The 6,000-nt window shown below is 35.7% G+C and overlaps 1 protein-coding gene across 1 annotated transcript in view; it reads right to left on the bottom strand.

Annotated features, from left to right (window-relative positions):
* Nucleotides 1–1,560: 1,560 nt before the first annotated feature.
* The window catches only part of DDC (dopa decarboxylase), a 512,652-nt gene continuing 508,212 nt past the window's right edge, over nucleotides 1,561–6,000 (bottom strand). The window contains exon 12 of the transcript XR_010623129.1: nucleotides 1,561–1,576. The gene's annotated coding sequence lies outside the window, so the exon portion shown is untranslated. The remainder of the gene's footprint in view (nucleotides 1,577–6,000) is intronic.

Genomic DNA, 6,000 nt, shown 5'->3' with positions numbered 1-6,000 from the left:
ATCAAGGCACACGTAAATTCCACACAAGAAAACACCAGCACAATTAATTAGTGATAATTTTCTCCTACTTGAGAAATTGACCTGGATGGTTCTCTGTGCTTTGTGGGTATTTGAAAAAATATCTATTTCACTCCATTATGGTTAACTTCCGAAGTCAGAGGCTAAAGTCAGCTAATAAAGTGTGTTTCCTTTTTGCCTGGCCCAGAAGAGATGTTGAATTGTTACACTCATGACAAGCATTGACTTTCCTTGTGTAAGGAGCCATAAATTCAACAGTATGACTTAGCCATAGTATCACAGAGGAAAAGCATATGGGTTTTCCAGACAGAAAAATCCCCTTGTAGTGTTTAAAAATGTATTTTTTCTAATCAGAAGAGTGTCTCAGAAAATGATGAAAACACAAATAGCTACTTATTACAATAAGCTGTAACGAAACTCCCTGTAGTGAGTTAGTTCATTTTATTTTATCAATGAATTGCACTTTAATATAGACTCCCATAAAAACTGACAGACTTTTACACTGACTTGAGAGGAGTATATGCTACACTCAATAAACCCTGTCAAATAAAGGCACAAATCTAATTAAGGAATAAGTCCATTAAAATTGTTACAGACAGTTAATGAATGGCTTGCATTCTCATAACAGCAATGACATATTAAAAAAGCATTAGCTGATGTAGTATAGCTGGAGTAGTTATGCTGACAAATTAGTCATACTGGCATTTCATGACTGACTTTTAACCACTTGGAGCTGCATAGATCTGCTTGGTTTAGAACTTGTGTTATTATTCATAAATTCTATTAAGTGAGAGTTAGTCTAAGTATCTATCCGTATTTGTAAGATATCAGTTTTACAAAATGAGTTTGGTTCTCATCTTAAAGATATTCTTCTCAGTAGAACAAGCACCTCTGGCTGATAGCAATCTAGAATGAATATTAAATTTGAGACCAAAACCACCAGTTTGTAATACAGGTTGTAAAATCAGTGTATTTAACAAAAATCTAATAAAGAGATACATTGCTGTGATATGTTGGTTTTAGGAATACAGCATTAATTGAACTCATATACTTTGGTTTGCATGACAGGAATACATCTAAACCTTAGTTCATAATTTGAGTTAAGCCAAAGTTGAAACAATAGCTAGGATTCACTCCACTCTCCTCCAATTTCATTACTATGTAATTTGGTGGATTTTGTTGTAGTTTGCAGTTGGTGTTTTTTGAAAAAACAGTTAGCTATGGGCTTCTTTCTGTTTCATGTTAACCCCACTGAGTAGCACCCGGTTCCTGTTTATTTACCAAGTGACTGCACACTGAGTACCAGCAAATCCAGTAGTTTGTGGAGAGTGGAGATTAGCATCAGGGGTACCAAAAAGTAGTAATGTGCTTGGGGCTGGTGACCTCTTTTGGGGTAATGCTTCTCCCCAGTAATCCTGAGGGTCACTTACTCTCATGCTGCAGTCAATCTTCACCATTACATAACAATTATGCTATCGCAATTTCAGACAGCAAATGTCTGAGCCAGGTGCTGTGCTTATTTCTAACAGACACACATTATATGCAGCTGTTTTAGTTTCTGGTGTTGAAAATATGTATGGAACTTTGAGATGTTGTAATATCTTTAGTAATAATACTGTGTCCCTGAACACTGCTTCAGCTGGAGAGACAAATGATCTTAACAGGCATTAATAATAAGAGTCTAAAATATCTTTACTTTCATTTAACTTGTTTTTGAAAAATAAACCCTTTATTCCTCTTTAAAATGAATGTATGATATCTGTTATTTTTAAAGAAATATTACTCGGTTTATTTAATGTTCATATTAATAGGAAAAAAAAAAAACTGGTAAAGGTTATAGGCCAGCTTTATTTATATTTATCTTTCAGAGCAAGGGCCTGCACTTGTTCATGAATGTCAGAGGTGAAAATCAAACTTCTGCAGAAAGGTCACAAAGCTTACAAGATTTGTTAGGCTCTCAAAGAAAATCTTGTATAGGATTTGACAAATTGGTAGGATTTCATGTGAAGAAGAAAGAACTACAGAAGATGAAACTACGTTATTTATCTTTGAGGAACTGCAGCTGAAACTTTTTCTTCTAGATGCGTTGCTATATAAATTTCCTCCATGGAGTCACATGCTTTAAAATTTTGTATCATTTCTTGAGTAGATTCTCCCCTTTTTCCACTAATGTGTGGTAAGTATTTAAAGGAAATAAAGGTGTTGAGCTTGTGCTAAGAACACTCATCTCTACCTTTTCACTTGTATGAAGTGACCCTATTTAAGAGCACAGGTGCTGGGAGTGATTCCTATAACCAGCCCCATCCTGACACTTCTGGAGCTGTGCAGGCCTGAAACAGGAGAGCTAAAAGAGAACTAAAAGATGGTACTTGGAAACTGATCTCCTGTTTGAACAAATTTCTCCAACGACAGAATATCTTGCATTATCATAACTCATTTTATAGATAATTAGTGAGTTATACTCAAACATGCCAGAAATACTACAATGTTTAACACATGAGAGATGAGGGGGTAGTTGGCAGCTTGAAAATGTTCATCTGATCCAGGAATCTAGGATGGGGCTTGTCTGAAACTAGCAGGCTGCCTGCCTGTCACTGTAGGCAATGGGATAAAGTCAGACAGAAGACAGGCAGCATGCTGTCTGGGTGAATAATCATAGAATCATAGAAATCATGGAAAAGATCTCTAAGATCACCTAGTCCAACTGCCTAACTACCACCAAATTATGTGAGTAAACTTATTCTTGTTCTATTTGTACCTGCAGGGTCTAATCAGGAAGGAATTCAGATAGCTTCATGCAAGTCTAACATTAATTAATTCTGTTAACTGGCTTGTATAGATCATAGCAGCAGATGAAGGATTTCATGGCTTTACTGTGGTAATAAAGATGGATTTCATGGTATGTCATCTTTTTGAAGATTAACAAGATTGATAAAAAACTACTGAATAAGTTGTTATGTTGTAAAAGAAAGAAATATTCCCAAATTGTTTAAAGACGATTTAAATACAAGAAATTGTGTTAGCTTTTATTTTCTAGAAATCGACAATATTCTTATTAAGTAATTATTCTTTCCACTAACATAGTTTGCAAGTTATTTACAAATGACAGTAAAGTCAGAGAAAGCCACAGAAAAACTATCAGTTCAGGTATAGGATAATCAGGATACATTTTCTCTATAGTCACCATTGGATCAAATTCACCCAGTGCAGAGCAAGAGTTCATGCCTTTGTGAAAAAATCTAATTTGAACTTATAAGACATGTGTAATTGCCTTAATGAAGGCATCTCCAACATGTTTTGTTTGTTTGTTTGTTTTGTTGTTGTTTTTTTTCCCTCTCATTAGTCTTATCTTCAAATTAACAAGGTATTTAATGGCATGTGTTCACTGTTGAAAGGTCCACAGACATAAAAAATGCATTTCAGGTTTATGATATCTATCACAAGTCATCCACTCAAAAGTACTAAGGTACTGTCACAAATACTTTCATGTTTAGAAAATACAGTTTTCTTATCAAAAGAATGACAGAAAGATTCACATGAAGACTGAGAAGTGATTTAATATCAATTCACCTCTTAAACTGTTATGTGTACTCTTATATCTAGTTGAATCTTAAAACCAATACATTCTTACTATCTTTCAGTTGATGCTCTCTCAAAATGTCTTTTATTTCATTTTTTGTTAAGCTTCTTATACCTGGTACAAGCATAGAACATCCTTACAAAGACCATGGGGTATTCCTATATTCTTTAAAATTTATTTGTCCAAATCTCTAAATCTAAATGTCTATTTGTACACTTTACAGTTAATTCTTCTATCAGAATTCTATCAGGAATCTATCTTTCTGGAATTTCTGCCAACATTCACATCCTGGTTGCCAGATGCTTACATGATATTTGCCTTTTGCTGTAGGAAGTCCAACACACTGCTCCCCATGGAGATGTTTACAGGTTTTTAAAAGGGCTAAAAGGCATTTGAGACCTCAAAGCTTGTGCGTAACTGGAAGGCTGCCCAGGAGATCAGGGATGTATATCGACTTAGAGAGAGACAAGTTGGAGTGGATGGAAGCTGAAACTCATTCTCAGGTGAGGCAAAGAGGATCACCACCCACACAGTTTCACTTCTGTATTTTCCCTTTTCTTGTAATGTTTTGACCTAGAATATCAGTTTCCTTAGTGAAAGAGGCAAAACTATATTTCTGTGCTCTATCAGACAGAGCACTGAGTGGTTAGCTGAATACTTGGACCTCAGAAGTGCCAGAAGGCAAGCTAAAGGTTAAAGTGTGGATAAACACTTTACTGTTCTTAGCTAGTGCATCAGCTCATTTCCTGGTCTTGTTTATTTTACAGATATGTATGTAGCCAGCTGTCTGCCAAAGCTATAACTTTTCCATGAAGTCATTTATCAGTAGGATAATGAATCAGACAGATAATCAATGCTAAATTTCAAATATGGCCTCATTAGTGCCCTTGTTTAGTGTCAGGGAGAAAATATCTAGCAGGTCACTTGTTATTTTCTCCTCTCACTTCTGGGAATTACATTTTTCTTGCTTTATTGTCTTTACACATTGTGTTTAATTTGATTCTAACCACTAGACTTATAATCCTTAGATTGCATCATGCTGTATTTTTAGGAACTTTGACTGGCTATTTCCTTTCCCATCCCTCAGAGTTGTTCACCTAGTACTCCAAGTTGAGTAATCTGCTTACCCATCCTGAGCTTATTCTGAAGAGTCACTGAGGACATCGCTGTGGTCCCCATGCCATACACATAAGAACTCCAACTGAGCAGGGCTGTTAACTCATATGGCTGTTTTACCTCTTAAGGTAACTTCTATCTCTATACAAATGTGCTATGATCTCCCCATTCTTGGCTTTCTGTCTCATCATGCTTCAGAGCTTCTGTGTCATTTATTGTTCCTTGCAGCCTAAGAGAATCATTTCCTTTAAAGCAGTTCCAGACTAAAGCACTTTGCACCTGTCTCTTTGTTTTTGTCACTCACTCACTGTCACTGTAACCCCATCTCTTTTATTCTCAACCCAGCTGGGTTTCTGTGTTTGTTTGTTTAATGGCAGTGCACCAGAAGAACAGATCTGGACTACAAATACCTTCATTTTATTTCATGTTAAGAAGGCCTCATTAGCAGATATATTGCACAGTACGGTTGATGATCTTTTGCAGCAATATGAAAGCACCAGAGAAAGGGTTGGAGCCTGATACTGGAGAGAAAGAACAAGGGTGAGCAAACAGTGCAGTACGTAAGCAGGCATTGCCATTGGGGAAATACCATAAAGAAGCCTCACTCGGTACAAATATATTTTCTATGATATTTTAAAATGACTGTATAAATGATATAAGTCCTGTGGCATCTAACATGCATAGGTAGTTTTGCAAAACCTGTTGGTGGAAACTGATACCACCAAGTTTCAGAGCAATACTCTGATTTTTCAGTTCAGATAAGGATTTTTCTTCACATTTTTTCACTCTCCTTTTTCCCCTTTGTATCTTTACACTCACAACTTCCAACAATTTTTTTCCAATTTTTAATTTCCACTATATTTTGTAAAATCTTATACAATTTTCAGTACATCTGTTGCAGGCAGAAAACCAAATACATATTTATTAAACATTTTTGATCTCCGAGAAAAGCTGCTTTTTAAATTGTCATATTATTTTACCACTTTCAACATGTCATGCACGTGTTCATGTCTATGGAATACAATGTCTACAGAAACAGCATGTTCTGTAAGGTGCCTGGCTTCAAAGTAACTGAGAAGCATTTGAGGATCAGTCACAAAGTGGTGTTTGGAAAAAGCAACTATTTTGGGTTTCTTTCATCCCATGATCTCATAGGTCAGATTCTTACAACAGCTACACAAGAGACAGAAAAATGACTTTCTGAGCTGTAGAACCTGCTAGAAAAACAAAAGCAAGTCAGTTCTGTATCAAAATGATACTGAATGTTATTTATTTGTTTATTTATT

The sequence above is a fragment of the Cyrtonyx montezumae genome, unplaced genomic scaffold (assembly GCF_038088225.1).
Source record: "Cyrtonyx montezumae isolate F1298 unplaced genomic scaffold, pur_monq_1.0 scaffold_8, whole genome shotgun sequence".
Taxonomy (NCBI): Eukaryota; Metazoa; Chordata; class Aves; order Galliformes; family Odontophoridae; genus Cyrtonyx; species Cyrtonyx montezumae.
This window is presented reverse-complemented; position numbering and strand designations above follow the sequence as displayed.